This window comes from Triturus cristatus, chromosome 1_1, assembly GCF_964204655.1.
Source record: "Triturus cristatus chromosome 1_1, aTriCri1.1, whole genome shotgun sequence".
In the NCBI taxonomy this organism is placed as follows: domain Eukaryota; kingdom Metazoa; phylum Chordata; class Amphibia; order Caudata; family Salamandridae; genus Triturus; species Triturus cristatus.
The window spans coordinates 505,436,959-505,456,471 of record NC_140579.1 but is presented as its reverse complement, the minus strand read 5'-3'; positions in this window follow the sequence as shown (position 1 = coordinate 505,456,471).

Here is a 19,513-nt window from a genome sequence, read left to right as displayed (position 1 = left end):
TACTATCATCAATAGACATCATAGGTGGAAAGTGTCACTGGAGAGTCTTACTTTGAAGAAAATGTAAAAGAAACTGCGCCACAGTAGCAAAGCGTAGGGGAATATAGGTAGTATTATCAGAATACACTTGACTCGCAGTAGTTTGCAAGCACGTCATATATACGTGAACAAGGCGGTGTTTAGCTGTCGAAACGCGTAGATGAAAACATCACTAGAAATAAAGAAGTCCTGCCTCTTGGAGTGCTGGAAAATCATTGTTCAACGTGATAATTTTATGCTAATATATAATATATATATATATATATATATATATTCACTGAAAAAACCATAGGTTTCACACATGTTATAGTTAGCGGAAATTTTACTGATAAAAAACCAGTGAAATTGCCCCGTTATAGTTAGTGCTGGCAACTATAACTCACGCGACCGCAATCCTCTGCTGATGCTAATACTGTATTTAGACACTTATTTGCCCATGTCTTCTTCCATACATTTTTAGCTATACATATATTACAAATATTTTTTTTTCATAAAGACACATATGTCATCAGCAGAAGATTGCGGTCGCGTGAGTTATAGTTGCCAGCACTAACTATAACGGGGCAATTTCACTGGTTTTTTATCAGTAAAATTTCCGCTAACTATAACATGTGTGAAACCTATGGTTTTTTCAGTGAATTTGCAAGGTTTTTTAAATGCTAATTCCTAACTATAACGTGTGTGAAACCTATGGTTTTTTCAGTGAATTTGTACGGTTTTTTAAATGCTAAGTTACTTTACGCCATTCGAGGCGTGCGCGCCCACTTAACGCAGTTCGTTCCGTGCACGGTTTTTATCAACTTTAATAAGCCCTGTACATTTGGTGGCCTTCGGCCACCAAAAGCACAGGGGGTGGGGTCAATGTGGATAGTGTTTTTTTTATTTCGATTTTATAATTTCATGTTGCAAAAATTTAGTTTTTTTTACCTATTAATAAGCCCTGTACATTTGGTGGCCTACGGCCACCAAAAGCACAGGGGGTGGGGTAAGTGTGGATAGTGTTTTTTTTTTTTTTTTACCGTACGCTTACGGTAAGCGTACGGTAAGCGTACTCGGCGAAATTGCCGAAAAAAAAATAAAACCGTTTTTGCTCTTGGATGTTTGGGGACTCCCTCAACATGACTATGTGGGAGGGAGTTGTCAAAACAGCCCCGTAACATGTTTTTGGCCATCTTGTTTGATAAACAACACTCAGTGCGAGAGACAAAATGGCGGCCGCCGCTTCCTGGTTTCGGCCGATTCGAATGTTTACTAAGATCTAAGAGCCAATCAGAATCGCGCTCGCGCACGCCACCGTACGCTTACGGTAAGCGTACCGTAAGCGGGCTCAGATATATATATTGATTTAAAGGCGATTTTCTCAGAATCTACTGAACAGATTTACACCAAACCTACAAAAGGCACTTCCTTGACCTAGGGACTACCTCTCTGCCAAATTTCTAGTAATTCTGTTCAGCCGTTCGGGCTGTAGCTCGTTCTAAAGGTCCTATGGAAAAATGCATGGGAAAAACGCGTTTTGGGACCCCCCTTTTATCTCAGCCCCCGCTTGACGAATACCCCCGAGACTTTCAGGGTAGGAGCGGAGCGTAGCGCCCCACCTATTTTGAGAAATTCGCGAGGATTCATCGACCGGCGCCAAAGTTATTCAAAATAGAATGTTGAGGTTTTCCTATGGAAAAGGGGTCCTAACTATAACTACCTACTGGCGACCGCCAGTAGGTAATATATATATATATATATATATATATTCACTTCAAAAAAACCATAGGTTTCACACATGTTATAGTTAGGTGGATATTTCACTCGAAAAAAAACAATGAAATTCCCCCGTTATAGTTAGTTCAGATAACTATAACTCGCGCGCCCGCAATCCTGCTCATGACGTCACATATTACATCACTCATGACATGGTCAGTGGCATCACTCATGACATCACTGATGACATCATCCTTGTGATAGAGTTGCGGTTGCGCAAGTTATAGTTATCTGAACTAACTAAAACGGGGGAATTTCATTGTTTTTTTTCGAGTGAAATATCCACCTAACTATAACATGTGTGAAACCTATGGTTTTTTAAGTGAATTTGCAAGGTTTTTTAAATGCTAATTCCTAACTATAACGTGTGTGAAACCTATGGTTTTTTCAGTGAATTTGTACGTTTTTTTAAATGCTAAGTCATGTATGTATTATTATTTTTCATATATATTTATTTTACAGTAAACTACGTTTAAAATGTTTTTTATTTTTTTTATGGTTTTTCACCATGTGCGCGCACCCCGGCGATTTAAAAAAAAAATAATATTAATGTTTTTTTCTGCCATCGGGGTCCTTCAGGGACCCCCTGACAAAGGCTAGAGGGTCAGGAACTCTCTACCCTGCCCCCTTTTCACATTCGCCATCTTCCTTTTTCACTCTCGCACTGAAAACAAACAAAATGGCGGCCGACACTTCCTGATTTCGACCGATTCGAACGTTGACTGACATGTAACCACCAATCTGAATTATGCTCGCGCACGTCAGGGTGCGCGCATGGTGCGCGCACGGTGCGCGGCTATAGATATTTATGTGCTTTTACTGCAATTTTCTCAGAAACTACTGAACAGATTGACTCCATATATGCAAAAGGCACATCCCTGACCTGAGGACTACCTCTCTGCCAAATTTCAAGTAATTCTGTTCAGCCGTTCGGGCTGTACCTTCGACTAAAGGTCCTATGGGAAAATGCATGTGGAAAACGCGTTTTGGGACCCCCCTTTTTTCTCAGCCCCCACTTGACGAATCCCCCCGAGACTTTCAGGGTAGGAGCTGAGCGGAGCGCCCCATTAGTTGAAAATTTCGTGAAGATTCATCAACCGGCGCTAAAGTTATTCAAAATAGAATTTTGAGATTTCCTATGGAATCACGGTCCTAACTATAACTATCTACTGGCAACCGCCAGTAGATAATATATATATATTCACTAAAAAAAACATAGGTTTCAGGGGCGTTATAGTTAGCTGGACATTTCCCTCGTACAAAACCCTAGAAATTCCCCTGTTATAGTTAGTTCAGCTAACTATAACTTGCACCCCCGCAATGCACTGCTGATGACGTCACATATTACATCACTCTTGACATGGTCAGTGACATCACTGATGACATCACTGATGACATCATCCAGTGAATGTGTGTTTTTCTGAAAAGTTTAAATATGTTTTATATATTTATAGTGAAAGGCCTATGGAAGAATGAGTGGGTGTATAAGTGTGTGAATGGGTGATTTTCTAGGTGCGTAACTGACTCTATAAGTGTGTCATTAAATGTATCTTACTGCAGACTAGTGACTAAACTGTGTGAATGTCTGTATGTGTCTGTGTGTTGGTGTATAAGTGGCTGCATGGTTTTGTGAATAGCTATATGAGTGTCTATATGGGTTATTGATTGGTTGTGTGAGTATCTGTATGGGTGCCTGAGTGTTTGTGTGGGTAGGGTGTGTGTGACTCTGTGCATAGATGTGTGAGTGGGTGATTCAGTGGGTGCATGGTTTTAAGAGTGCATCTGTGATGGACTGTATGGTTGGGTGACTGTATGTAAGGGTGTGTTAGTGATTGAATGTATATCTCAGTTGTACATGTGTCAGTAACTACATATGTGAAACACAGTGTATATGTGTGTAAGAGTATATAACTATTTATATGTGAGAGTGTGTGATTTTGGGAGTGGCTGTATGGATGAGTGTGTGCTTGTATCAGTAGATGTATAAGAGCGTCAGAATGAGTTAGTATTTTTATGAGTAAGTGAACTTGAGTGTGTTTAACTGTATAGGTGAGTAAATTGGACTGTAATTAATTATTTGCATGACTGACTAGGTGTGTCAGTACCTCAATGGATGATTGGCGGTGTGTGAGTGTCTATATAGGTGAATAAATGCATATGATTGTCCTGTACTGAGTGACTGTAAGTATGAGTGACTGTACAGGTGAGTGAGTGGAGGTGTATGTAGACCAAAGAGTCAATGAGTGGATATGTAGTTATAGGTATTGGAGTACCTATGGTTTTCAAAATGGCCGTCTGAATTTTTGAATCGGTGTATCAAATTTTATATTAGGGTGTGAGAAGATGCACTAATTTATCAAATGGATGACGTCATCAGTGATGTCATTTGAGATGTCATCAGTGATGTCATGAGTGATGTCACTGTGTCGTACTTTAGAATTTGGGACCGCGTAGGAGGCAGGGCCCTACCCCTGTCTATCCCGGTATTAGTGAACCGCAAATGGTTAATGCGGTATGTACAAGTGCTTTGTGTAACGTTTTAGCTATGAATGCACTGTGTATACGTTAGTATACATCACTACGTGGGTTCCATTTTGTATCGGTGGCCATCTTATGGTTGCCCTCACATAGGCTATATAGCATGAAGCGAATACGGGCCTTTTAGAGCACATGTGCCTTTCCTTGACTTTTCTGTGACCTGGGCAGCTTGGCTCCGCTGCCCCAGGTCAAACTGGTCCCACGAGTTCCCCGTCCTCTGGCCACCTGTGATTAGCATCAGGGCTTGACACACCATAAAGTCCTTTCATCCTACACGAGCCTCCAGCTAATCTCTTTCGCACCTGACTGTTCCTGCTTTATGGCTTGTTTCCCAAACAGGAGATGCTCATGTTTATTGGGGCCTATCGATATCTGATGTGGGATCTGAACCTTGCTGTGTAAATAATTACGGGCTGGCTTAACTGGAATGTGGGATGGTCATCATGACTCTGCCTTTTTGTTTGAAATGTATACATGTAATGGCCATATCATAAACTAAGGAATGTATGCCTGAGGCAGGATATTCTGTATTTAAGAAGAAGCCCGTTTCTGTGATTTTCAGCAGTCTCCTGAGAACATACACGCTGTTGTACTTCTAGGATACCTGTAATTGGTCTGCAGCCAATAAACTGATCTTTGACTTCACCCAGAAGACTCTGTGTTTCTGTAGGTCTGAAACAGGAAGAACCCCGAAGTCATAGGGTGTGTTCCCCTGCACCGCTGGGCTTAAAATACCCAGTACTTCAACTGACCATGTCATGAGTGATGTAATATGTGACGTCATCAGCAGTGCATTGCGGGGGCGCGAGTTATAGTTAGCTGAACTAACTATAACAGGGAAATTTCTAGGGTTTTGTACGAGGGAAATGTCCAGCTAACTATAACGCCCCTGAAACCTATGGTTTTTTTAGTGAATTTCAAAGGTTTTTTAAATGCCAATTGCTAACTATAATGTGCATGAAACCTATGGTTTTTTCAGTGAATTTCAAAGGTTTTTTTAAATGCTAATTCCTATCTATAACTTATCTCTAAAGATATCATGTTTAATGATTTTCATTGGATTTCTATATTTTTCAAATTCAGTGTGTCAATTTCATTGATTATGTTTTTTTTAAATTCTTTTTTATCACCTTTTTTGACATTTATTTTTTTAATTAATTCTTTTAAAAATGTTAAAATATTATTTGTTTTTATTGGGGTTTTCAAACATATTCTTTTATATTTTTACAAATATTTCTTTAACTGTATGTTCAAAACTTTATTTTATATGTTTTTTTCCCATATTTTTGGATCCACGCACCCTATGCGCACCGTTCTCGATCCCTACGCGTTAGCATCCGTGCATGGTATGCGTTGGGTACGTGTTTAGTGCGTGATCGCAATGCGACAGGTACGCGACTCCCAGCCTATACGCGACACGTTCGATGTATGTAACGCGATGTTTACGCGCTTCCGCGATGCGTCATCTGCGTCTATGACGCGGTAGGTGCGCGGATCCCGCGAAATATTTAATATTTAAAAAAACATATATAAATTTATTTCATGTGAATATTAATTGAAGACAAACTCTAAACTAGTCTTAAAACTAATATATTTTTACATCTAATCCTATAATTTTTTGTAATTCAATTTAGCGGATGCGCGCTGGGTGCGTGCTGCCTATGCGCAGGGTGAGCGGATCCCATGTGACCTTCAAAAAAAGAGATTTGATTGGTTCATCACACTTCCTCTTCTAACTATTGAAAGACCCCACCCAATTCAATCATTCTTCTTTGAACTTCTTTGGAGGAGCATCTCTTTGCAGAGAAGAGGATTTTTTTAGACTAAGTTTACACTTAGCTCTAACTTTTTTCAACTAAAAATGGCTTCAGGGCAGCAGGCATCACCTGCATCTCCTCATACATCTGAGGATTAATTTTTGGAGGAGGCACCACGCAAAGAACATTTTTCTTCAGTGATGTGGAAATGTTTTACTTTTCCCGAGGGGCAAACAAAGATCAATGCCACCTTGGTCACATGCAAGATTTGCAAAAGAGTTCTGTTGCGAGGGGATCCTAACAAGAAATACTCATACGGCACCGCAAGTATGATAAAACACCTAAGGACCCTTCATCCAAGCAATCTTGCACGAGAAGAGTGCAAACGGATGAGAAACACTCCTGCGCCTTTCTGAGTTTCTTTTCTTTTTCTGGCATGATTTCTCTATTTTTCCGTTGAAAAACAGTATCTGTAAAAAAGAATGACAAATAAATGTATATTAATAACTTTCAAATGTATACTATTCCTTTACTGTACAAACACATTTTATATAAAAACTGACTAAGAAACTATAGCCCTGAACCACAAGTGTGACAATGGTTAAAACACTACATGCATATACTTTGAAGCAGTTCATGCCCTAAAACCTACCTCACTAAAAGACTACATGCTAACTGACTGAATGATTACAGTACTATAAGGAGACACACTGGGTGAGTAACAGGGTGTTTGCTAGAAGTGTATGAATACTGACTGGGGAATTGAAGGTGTGAAAGACAACTGTGTAGGTGGTTAGAGGCCTGCATGCATAGTGAATAGGCATTTGAAGCAGTCTATGTGCTAATGCCTGGCTTACTGCATGAGTACTTGGGAACTGACGGAATGATTAGAGTACAGCAAAGAGAGTGCCTGGGTGAATTTATAAGTGGTTGGCTTTTGACACAGTGAATGGATTAGTACTTGGTACTGAATGGGTCACTAGAGGAGTGCAAAGGGAGTAACAGGATGTTTGCTGGACGGTATGGATACTGACTAGGAAATTGAAGATGTGAAAGACATGTGTATTGTATGTTAGAAGACGTCATGCATACTGTATAGACATATGAAGCAGTCTATGTGGTAATGTATGGTTCACAACATGAGTACTTGGAAACTGACTAAATCATCAGACTACTGCTAGGACAGTGCCTGGGTAAAACTTTTAAATTTTCAGTTCTGGCACAGTGAAGAGAATAGTACATGGTACTGCACTTTAGTGTCAAACCCTGACTCATTTTATCAATGCATAAGAAAAGAATAGCTTCTAAAGCTACTAAAACTTGACAACATGACCGGTTTTAAAATTGTTATCTGTCAGTAAATACACGATGTTACCAAATGCTTCTCTCACAGTGGTTCCCAAATGCACACAGACTCACAGTGTGATTCTAGACAAGCAACACTACCCCTAGCAGCTTACCAAAACTCATTCACTACTGTGCAAGGGGTAAGGAGACTACACACAATCTACATATTAAAGTACAGCACATTAGTGTCAAAGCATGAATCATTTTATCAATGCATAAGCAAAGACTGGCTTCTAATGCTACTTAAACTTGACAACATGACAGGTTTTAAAACAATTATCTGTCACCAAATACACAATGTTACCAAATGCTTCTCTCACAGTGGTTCCCAAATGCACACAGACTCACAGTGTGATTCTAGACAAGCAACACTATCCTAGGAGTTTACCAAAACTCATTCACTAGTCTAGAAGAGGTAACGGTACTGCACACAATCTACATATTTAAGTACAGCACATTAGTGTCAAAGCATGACCCATTTTATTAATGAATAAGCAAAGACTGGCTTCTAAAGCTACTAAAACTTGACAACATGACCGGTTTTAAAACAGTTATCTGTCAGCAAATACACGATGTTACCAAATACTTCTATCACAATCCTTACCCAAATGCACACAGACTCACAGTGTGATTTTAGACAAGCAACACTATCCTAGGAGTTTACCAAAACTCATTCACTAGTCTAGAAGAGGTAAGAGTACTGCACACAATCTACATATTTAAGTACAGCACATTAGTGTCAAAGCATGACTCATTTAATCAACGCATAAGCAAAGACTGGCTTCTAATGCTACTAAAACTTGACAACATGACAGATTTTAAAAGAGTTATCTGTCAGAAAATACACGATGTTACCAAATGCTTCTCTCACAGTGGTTCCCAAATGCACACAGACTCACAGTGTGATTCTAGACAACAACCACTATACCTAGGAGTTTACCAAAACTCATTCACTACTGTGGAAGTGATAAGGGAACTGCACACAATCTACATATTTCAGGACTGCACTTTTGTGTCAAAGCCTGACTCATTTAATCAAAGCATAAGCAAAAACTGCCTTCTAATGCTACTAAAACTTGACAACAAGACAGGTTTTAAAACAGTTATCGGTCAGCAAATACACGATGTTACCAAATGCTTCTCTCACAGTGGTTCCCAAATGCACACAGACTAACAGTGTGATTCTAGACAAGCAACACTACCCCTAGCAGCTTACCAAAACTCATTCACTACTGTGCAAGGGGTAAGGAGACTACACACAATCTACATATTAAAGTACAGCACATTAGTGTCAAAGCATGAATCATTTTATCAATGCATAAGCAAAGACTGGCTTCTAATGCTACTAAAACATGACATGACAGGTTTTAAAACAGTTATCTGTCACCAAATACACAATGTTACGAAATGCTTCTCTCACAGTGGTTCCCAAATGCACACAGACTCACAGTGTGATTCTAGACAACAACCACTATACCTAGGAGTTTACCAAAATTCATTCACTACTGTGGAAGTGGTAAGGGAACTGCACACAATCTACATATTTCAGGACTGCACTTTTGTGTCAAAGCCTAACTCATTTAATCAATGCATAAGCAAAGACTGGCTTCTAATGCTACTAAAACTTGACAACGTGACAGGTTTTAAAAAAGTTATCTGTCAGAAAATACACAATGTTACCAAATGCTTCTCTCACAGTGGTTCCCAAATGCACACAGACTCACAGTGTGATTCTAGACAAGCACCACTATCCCTAGGAGTTTACCGAAACTCATTCACTACAGTGGAAGTGGTAAGGGAACTGCACACAATCTACATATTTCAGGACTGCACTTTTGTGTCAAAGCCTGACTCATTTAATCAAAGCATAAGCAAAAACTGCCTTCCAATGCTACTAAAACTTGGCAACAAGACAGGTTTTAAAACAGTTATCTGTCAGCAAATACACGATGTTACCAAATACTTCTCTCATAGTGGTTTCCAAATGCACACAGACTCACAGTGTGATTCTAGACAAGCAACACTATCCCTAGCAGCTTACAAAAACTAATTCACTACTGTGCAAGGGGTAAGGAGACTACACACAATCTACATATTAAAGTACAGCACATTAGTGTCAAAGCATGACTTATTTTATCAATGCATAAGCAAAGGCTGGCTTCTAATGCTACTAAAACTTGACAACATGACAGGTTTTAAAACAGTTATCTGTCAGCAAATACACGATGTTACCAAATGCTTCTCTCACAGTGGTTCCCAAATGCACACATACTCACTGTGTGATTCTAGACAAACAACACTATCCCTTGCACTATACCAAAACACATTTCTTCATCTAGAAGGAGTACTACATTTTAGTATAGAAACATAACTCATTTCACAAATTCATAAACAATGACTGGTTTCTAATTCTACCAAAATATAAAAACAGCACAGTTATCTGTCTGCAAACACATGAAAAACACAAATGCTTATCACAGAATGGTTTCTACATGCACACACACTGTCAATAAGATTGTAGAGAAAAAAAGTACTCCCTACACTTTAGCAGGAGAAATACATTAGTCTGATTAAAATCAAAATAGTCTACATACATCCCCTCACAATTAAATAACTCACCTTTCAAGTTGTTTTGTAGATTAAGAAGTATATCAGTCACACACCAGATATCAGTCACACACCACATTTTTTTTTACAGAATCTCTGTACTGTGCACCTCTCAGCAAAAACAAAGAATGGCATAGTTTCCCTTTCATTTTCCAGACATATACATGTAAACATCAAATCACAATCCTTCACACATAAATTCAAAAGCAAACACACATTTCTATTGGTTAAACACTTCAACCCTTTCCAAATCAAATACATTTCAACCCTTCCCCCAATCTGCCCTCTGCCTGTTACCATAGAAACAGGTCATGGAACACTGCACTGAGTAAACAGGTCACAAGTTCAGCACACAATGTTGCTAAGCAAGACAGCAAGTGTGCTTGACTTTTCAACATATCAGCTTATCATATATAATGTTCCTTACAATCAGTTTTTGTTAACCAATAAGAATCATGCCTTTAAAAAACAGAAATATACACCCTTCCTTTCAGTGTAGAAAGTTGTCATACAACCAATGATTTCTTGTCTTTTTTCAATTTTTTTTTCCTTGGATCCGCGCACACAACGCGAGAGGATCCGTGCACCAAACGCGATAGAATGCACGCACCCTGCGCGCATTTTGCCGTTTTGTTTTTTAAAAAGGGGGCCCCAGGGGGTCCTTCTGGGACCCCCTAAGCACCTCTAGAGGGACAGAGTATTTCCACTCTGCCCCTTTATATGTTTTACACACTTATTCCCCTTGCTTCTTCAGCCTCGCTTCTACCGAGGCAGAAAATGTCCGCCAACAGTTCCTAGTTTCTAATGTAGACAGACACTCGACAGCATTCAGCGCGCGATCGTAAGGGTGCACGCTCAATTCGGGGAGGGTGCGCTTACGGTGCGGGTAGGGTTCACGGATCCTCCCCGGCCATAGATATCACTAACTTTTTTTGCCCTAATCTTCTCAGGAACTAATGAACAGATTCACACCATTTATGCAAAAGGCACGAGTCTGAACTGAGGACCACCTCTTTGCCAAATTTGATGTTATTCCGTTTAGCGGTTCGGGCTGTAGCTGCGACAACAGATCCTATGGGAAATTGCATGGGGAAAACATGTTATGGGACCCCCCTTTTTTCTCGGCCCCCACTTTATGAATCACCACGAAACTTTCAGGGTAGCAGCGCAGCGGAGCTGGCCAAAATTTCGCGAGGATTCATCAACCAGCATCAGACTTATTGGGAATAGAATGTTGCGGATTTCCTATGGAAAATAGGTCCTAACTAAAACTATCTACTGGCGACCGCCAGTAGATTATATATATATAAAGATATATATATATATATGTGTATATATATATATATATATATATATATATATATATATATATATTTATATATATTATCAAGCGGAAGGCCCATACTCCGACTCCGGGGACCACTCCCTACCTATTAATGTATTTTTGATTGGGTCAGCCAGCCTGCAAAGGGTGGCCTATCTGTTGGTTATGGTTACACAATCAATGAAAGCAAAGTACCCTATGCAGTAGCGGTTGGTGGTGGGAGTGCTGGAGGGCGGTGACATGGGGAGGGGCAGGGTGTGTGGCACTGGCAAGTAAACTATGTATAACGGCCAAATACAGGTAATCAACATAAAAATTAATAAAATGATTTTCATTGTGCGCACTGCACCGCTGAATGCAATGCAGTGTGTGCAACTAATTGTTATATTTTTTTGTATGTAATGTTTAATTACCTGTGATTGTCCGTAATCGATAGTTTACTACCCCCACCCTGCACCTTCCCACGTCACCATCCGGCAGCACTCCCACCACCGACCGCTACTGACCTGATGTCGCTCGTATTACCATCTATAATATAAATATAAGCAATGATCATTGGATCAGATAAATAATCAGCCTTTTTGTAGTACCCAGGTCAGGGTGTAAGTGAAATTGATCATTTGCCCTCATGTAACAGACAGAGTATGGCCAGTGCCACCGGACGTAAGGCGTAATACAAAAATATGAGCTTCCCCACCTGCAGACAGTAGTAGTAAATAAAACTAACGTGAGTGTGCATCATGTGACTCATATCTGTTTCTCTTGGGTGCAAGCTTAGCTGACTGAGCTGGCATGCCAGGCCGGCTACAACAAGGTTATGTAATTGCGCTAAACTAGAGATAAGAACAACACGACTGGTGTACCGGAGTACATAGTACGAGTATAATGTCGGAAACTCCCACAAATGTTAGAGTCCAAGGAAGTAGGAGTATAGATACTTACCACCAATTCACAAATGTTATGTACTGTGCTTGCTAGTGATACTGTGACACTACGTGTTGAATGATTTTAGTGTCTGTTTTGCTAAGAGTATTGGCTACAACATGTTCTTTTTCTTTCTTGATATAGATACTCCTTTCACATCCACACCAAAACCATCTAGGAAGGAGTTGGCCGCCAGGGCCCGGCGCCGTAAACTGGAGGCCATTTGCGAAGAATATCGTCGGCTGGTGGCTCAGGCGGAGGAGGAGGCGACTGCAGCTGCAGCTGCAGCCTCCTCCAATGCCCCAGGCCGCAGTCAGGCCCTGCCGCCAGTTTTACGGTGCCGTGGTCCGGCAGCCGCCCGCCGCCGCGCCTCCATCTCAACCACTGCTGCCCCCAACCCTGCATGTAACTGCAGGGCATTTCGCCGCCAGCTGCTCCGCCGGATGGCCCGCTTGGAGGAGAACCTAGAGGAGCGGGTAAAAATCCTGGTGGATAAACACCTGAAGGCCCGCCGACTATAGAGGACCTTGTCGTTTGCCCCTTTTTTAATTCCTTTTGTTGGTGGGTGGGTTTTTGGACTTTGGGGATTCACTTTTGGACATTGGGACTAGGACTTTCGTTGTGGACATTGGTTGGGGTTAGGGAGGGGGTGGGTTAGGTCAGAGTGGGATAGTTTATTTTTGTTAGGGTCTATTAAATTTTATATTATTTACTTAAACATACGATGTTAATGTTTTGTGGTGGGTTACTGTTTTCCGAATTCAATCTAAGTTACATGGTTTGTTACTTTGTTTCCTTGCTGCTGCATGCCTGCAGCCAGTGTTTGATTTAAAAGATCTGCCGATTTTGTAACACACAAATCGATAGATGCAGTACCCCTAACTGAGTTATTTTTAATTGTCATAATAGTACTGTCAGTCTCTCCTACTAGTCCATTATACCTCCCACCAAACGTATCTTACCTGTGATTGATGATGATGAAGTTCGGCACACTGAGGGCTGCATGGTTGATTTCCCAAATGAACGGAGAAGATGCCATTATTGTGGTGGTAGTAGTAGACACTGGCAATAGCATTTGAAAAAAGAAAGAGAAAGTCACTTGACTGAGAGACTGTGGGAGGAGTAGTAGAACAAAGTAAACTACAGCATGGGTGGGCAAGCAGAAGAAGATCCTTGCCCTGCCTTAGTTGAAATTCAATTAGTGTTACTTTCACCACATCTGCCCCAGCAAGCGTGTGATCAATTGTTGGTGTACATTTAATGTAGTCACATCACACCTCAATATAAATCACACAGCCCCGGGGAAGAGGGTTAGGGATGGATGAATGGATGGGAAGTGGGGTTTTGGGAAAGGTTTGAGAAAGAAAAACAGACAGTATGCATGGACACAACAAAAGTAAAACACAATCTTTTAAGACGACCATGATCCATTATCAAAGAAATCAAAGTATAAAGTGAGAAAAAGGAAATGCATGCATGCTGAGGAAGAGAACTTGATGGTTAATGATAATGAGTTGTACTTACTAACTACTACTACACAATTAGACAGTACAGGCCAGAAATTATTAATATGAAATTTGCCTTGCCTGTCTGCCGCCCTCAGACCGAACCAAATTACATGCTGTACCGGGCTTACTTTTATTTTTCAAACTAGCAAAGGAAATGAAAAAAATAGTTGTAGGGATCAATTACCAAACAAACCACAACACACAGTCGTAATGATTGAAGATAAAAAAGGAATCAAATAAATTTAAAGACGAATGATGAATGATACTAAAGTTACTGTATTATCCTGGTCCAAATGTGGAGTTGCATCATTCTCGTCATTCCTCTTGGTCCTCCCTTCCATGGACACTCCACACATCAATCTTGGGTACCACTGCCTCCCTGATGCGGATTGGTAAGGTAAGTGTGTGTTGTTTCTCCCATTATAGCACAGGGTAAAAGCCCGCCTGTAAGTGTAGATGGAAAAACAAAAGGGGTATTGAAAAATAACTGAATTAAAAAAAAATAAACTCAATTACCGTGGAGTGCAAGAGGAGAAGACAAGTCTCTTGAGAGAACACTTTCAGACTGAGGCAGCTTGGATAGGATACATAGTGTCTACTCTACAGCATTAAGCTAAAACAACAACGGGACAGGACTCAGGAGCCAGCACAGCCACAGAACAGGACAACCGCGGCACAGGCCAGGCACCCTACCCCTTACCTTACATTTTGACGGAGCCAGACAAATGGCATATGCACTGCAGCAACCTAGCATTTTCCAAATGAAGTGACTAAATCAATGCGCCACTGTCCCTCATACCACTACACTCTACTCCAGTCCACACCACTACACGGACATGTAGCCTAGGTCTGCTGTGGTTCTTGTTGAAACTGTTTACCTTTTAAGGCAGTCCATGAAACACAGTTATTCCATCAATTATCTCTGATCCAACTGACTGACTGTGTGCAAAGATAGTATGCTCAGCAGCATCATGATGACCGTGTGGTACATGTTCTCCAACACCAACTCAGTCTGTAGTGACTGATTAAGTTTATAATATTCCATATTACAAAATTGCAACGGATATTGGGCGGCACCTGCAGTGGTAGGAGTACAATGTGGTTAGTAAAAAACAAGGAAACATTGACTGTCACCTGACCTGAGTCACTTTTACTTTGTCGATAAACTAGTATAGTTCGACTTCATGCACATTCATTCGTAGTCAGCAAGCAACCAATGCAATGCATGGCATCATTCACAATAATCACTCATTACCTGTCTTGCTGTTCTCTTTGGCTGTCAGATCTGATGCCTGCCTAGCCTTCTGACAGTCAGTGATGAGTTTCTTTCAGCTTGGAAACAAAACAGAATATAGCTGGAGTCACGTTTCACTTCTTATGGAGGGACTGTTAGAGGCAACATGTATTGTACTATTCTCCATCTCCATCCAATGTCTGGCTTGCTTGAAATGTATTTAGGGAGAGTAAGGAAGATGGAGCAGGACCCTGAGGAGTGGAGTGGACAGTTATGCACAGACGTGCAACTCCAATAGGGTAATAAAAAGAGGAGACTGTTGATGGATTTGTTGTGATTAGATTTTGAACCAGAAAAACAGATACACAGTCACACACAAATAAAGGAAGGGAGAACAATTTGAAAGCCTAGTTGTCAGGGAAGAGGAGCTCGTCCTCAAACTCTGGTGGTTCGGACAGAAGTACGTCATGTAAGAACCCACTACTTATGTCATCAAAGTCGCTTTCCTCTTCCTGCTGTGATTCACGTATTTTGTACTCCGGTGGTATAAAGTGTTGATTCATTTTGATCATGGTTTACCTCTCCACGCTTTTGGGCGAGAGACTGGTCCTTTTCACAGTAACAATGGCACCAGCAGCACTGAAAACACGCTCTGAAGAGACACTTGCAACAGGGCAAGCCACATACTTTATCGCCAGCCTGCTGAGCACTGGCCATTGGCTTATTTTCCCATACCAATACACCAATGGGCTTTGCTCCATGAAGACCTCTGTTGTGTCATCTAGATAGGCCTGAACCATCCGCTCAATGTTCAGGGGTGCTCCGATTTGCTTGGCCTCTTTTGCCTTTGCATCAGTCATGGACGTACAAAACCCTTTCCGTAGAAACCAATAACCTGCCATTTTTTTAAATATGGCTGATGATCCTGTTGGTGCTGTTGATGATATTGCTGGCAGTGTTGTTGACTGCTGGGAGGCAAACGCACTGCTCTCAGCCTCTGAAGTAGAACTTGACTCTGGGTGCCCTGCAGTACTTTTTCTGCCCTGGGGTGGCGGGACTCTAATTAAGATCCGTTCATTTTCAAAGTCAGTGGCTTCCTCAGCTATCAAAGTTGTGTACTTGTCAACATCCACTTCTGAAAAAGGAATTACTTCATTACTGCTCAGCAATAATTTGTAACGGGGATCCAAAATTGAGGCAGTAATGTAATGTCGATGTGACACAATGTTATTTTGAATCCTTGTATTGTTAGATAAGTGAGCGGCTAAGGTATCCGCCAAATAATATGCATCTACTTTGTCATCCATACCTGCGTACATTTCTGACACCTCCTTCAGCTGTTGCTCTAGCATGTACAACAATGGGATAGCTTGGCCCATAGTGCAGTCCTCCCTGTTGACTTCACGTGTGAAGACCTCATAAGGAAGTAGCATCTCTGTCAGGCATTTAACGAGGTCTCATTGGGCCGTCTCAACGGTCATGCCTTTCACAGTAGGATCTCCTGACCTTTTCATGACATAAGCATTGAGGGGTATGTACTGCTCAAACAGACGCTCAAGCATGTAATAAGTTGAGTTCCAATGTGTTGGCACCTCCTGGATGAGTGCTTTGACTGGCATTTTATGCTCACGTTGAATGACCCTCAGCTGCTTCCGGGCTTCAAAAGAATGTTGAAATGTGTGCATATTCTTCTGCAAGTGGTCAGTAAGCTGCTGACTTTGCTTTAATTTATCAGAAAGTCTTGAACAACAATGTTAATTCAGTGTGCCAAACATGGGACCCAGAAATAGCCACCACCTTTCATGGCCCTAACTACTGCCATTGTCCGTGGCAACAAAACCAATGGTAAGCCCTCTTGGTCGCAGCCACTCAAACACCTTGCTGTTAAACTCATCCAAAATGTTTGCAGCAGTATGAGATTTCTCCATAGCAAACATGGCTACAGTTGCATGTTTGCGATTGTCTAAAAATCTCAGCGGTGTCAACAACACCGTTCGATATCTTATCTTTAACACCCAAAAAAGAGACCCAGTGTGCAGTGATGCACATCTAATCAGTGGCTTGGCAACTGGTCCACATGTCTGTTGTCAGGTGGATACTCTGAACAGCACTCTGTTTTAAGGCTTTTCCAAGCAATTCCAGCACGTTGTGATGTAGTGCTGGAACAGCAACTCTTGTGAAATAGTAGCGGCTGGGAACTGTCCATTTTGGGCAGATGGTGGTCACAAATTCAAGAAAACCCACCCCTTCAACAAAAGAAAAAGGGAGAAGGTCCAGTGCTAACATTTTAGCCAGCTTCGCATTGTACAACCGTGTTATTGGGTGGTTGCGTTCGTACTGCCCCTCCGGCCTAGTAAACATGCTAAGAATGGTAGGCTGCGTGGTATTCCTTCCTGTGCTCAACATTACACTTTTTTTGAAAGCAGTACTCCTTGGTGTCTCAGGCTGACTCTTATTCTTGTACCACTGAGATGTGGCTGAGGATGTGGGCATTACCACTGCAGTGCTGGGGACAGGGCTACTTTGTGTACCACTACCACAGAGAATGTCTCCCTCTTCTTCCTGTTCTACCGTGAGCGGACTTTCTACTTGTTTATCCCCAACAGCAATGGTTCCAGTTTTTATGTGACTATGGTGCTCCTCCCACTGGATTGCGTGGTGTTTTTTCAGATGGGTCATTTGGCCTCCGGTACCATGGTTTGTACCAAGCTTACCACGACTAACAGAGGTATGACAAAATGAGCATATAGCAATGTTCTCCTCCTTTCTGCTAACCGTAAGAAGTCCCACACTGGGGAGCTTAACTTTGGTCTCCTGCTGGAGGTGCCACTTCCAATGCCGGATGAACTGGAGGGTGTGTGTTGAATTTGACTCTGTGCAGTACCACTACCTACTTCTGTTGAGGTGGTGCTTGTGCTGAATGTAGGACGCTGATGGCCCTTTGCTAATGTAAATATGGAAGCTGGAGGTCGTGTTGGTGTTACCTGTGTTGGAGGTATGCGTGCTACATCCCTCACAGCCATTTTGGATAGTGTCAAAATGTTGGTCTCCATCTCCTCAGGCCCGGGAGTGATCATCCTGCTCTTCTACATCAACCTCCATAAGTGTAAGGTTTTCTGGAACCTTCCTTTTCCCATGCCTGCTCTTGTGACGTGTTTCCCTCTCAGACTCAGTTTGTGGCTTCCAAGTGGCATCTAGATCATCAGAAGGGGGGCTTGGTAAAGAACTTGATGTACTAACCCTCCTTTTACTTGCTGGGGATTTGGAAGACAATGGAACTTCTGAAGGAGTGGCTTCCTCTTCTTCCTCTGCATGAGGCTCAATTTCCTGAACTGCCCCTACTTCGGGAGGAACTTCAGCTACTATTGCGGGTAGTGGTTGCGGCTGTTGACCACTTATCTGCTGTGTTCCCTCCTGCGTTGGTTGTGTACTACTTAGAGATAGCAATAAGTTTAGTTCAGGGTCAGCATCACTGCTTTCCACCATAAGGCTGGCTACCTCTTCCACACTCATCTGCTTGGGCCTGGGTTGGTGGGTTGGGCCCACTGATGCGGAGGTGCTGCCCCCAGCTTGGCCCCCGGAACCGCAGCTGCAGGCGTCATTTTTGGTGTCCCAAAAAGTTTTTGGGAGGCACACCAGACTTAAGTGACACTTCCTTCTTCTTCTGTTCCTTCTTTTCCACGGCAACTCTCTGCCATGGAAAAGAAGACGGAGGACCTGCTACCTGCTTTCTTTGGGGGCATCTTCTTCAGATGTCAAAACAGCACTCAGTTGCACAAGTTGCAGAGATGCCTGGTCAGGTCACTCATATGTCACGTCATGTACAGCAGCAGGACGTCGGTCTGGCACCACAACGGTCGATGATGATGACACACCTCCTCCGTCTTTTGTGCACCTAAAAGCAAAAAAGCCAGAAGAACATCAGTCAAAAGATCAATAATATAATATATAACTTCTTAGTGTCTGGTGGGTGGTCACAATTATTACATTTTATGAAGTCAGTGAACAACAACAGTATAGCCATTTATGAGACTGACAAGGCCAGGGCTCCTGGTGTACTTGTACTGTGTACACTCAGGAAGAAGAATAGCAAAGAACAAAAACATAAATGTAGTGTAGCTTGTTTGCCCTAAATAAAAATGTGTGCATCTTATGGGATGGATGCAGCATCAGGGAGCAACAACAACGAACATATACAGATATAAACTAAAGGCATTTATTTACAACACCCAAAAAGTGAAATATACCCTTGAAAAAAAGTAAAGCCCACATTTTACAATTCAATCCAAAGCCATACATGATGGTGAAATTTAACGCACAACACAAAAACAGTTGTTTAACTTCCATGCACCTTTGATGATTGATGAGTAGTACCCCTGGGCCTACTGTACGACTAGGACACAAGCTTGGAGGCCTATGGAAAAAGCACAGTGGCTGGTACCACAAAATGGCCGCCACCACATGGCCAGGCCACTCACAA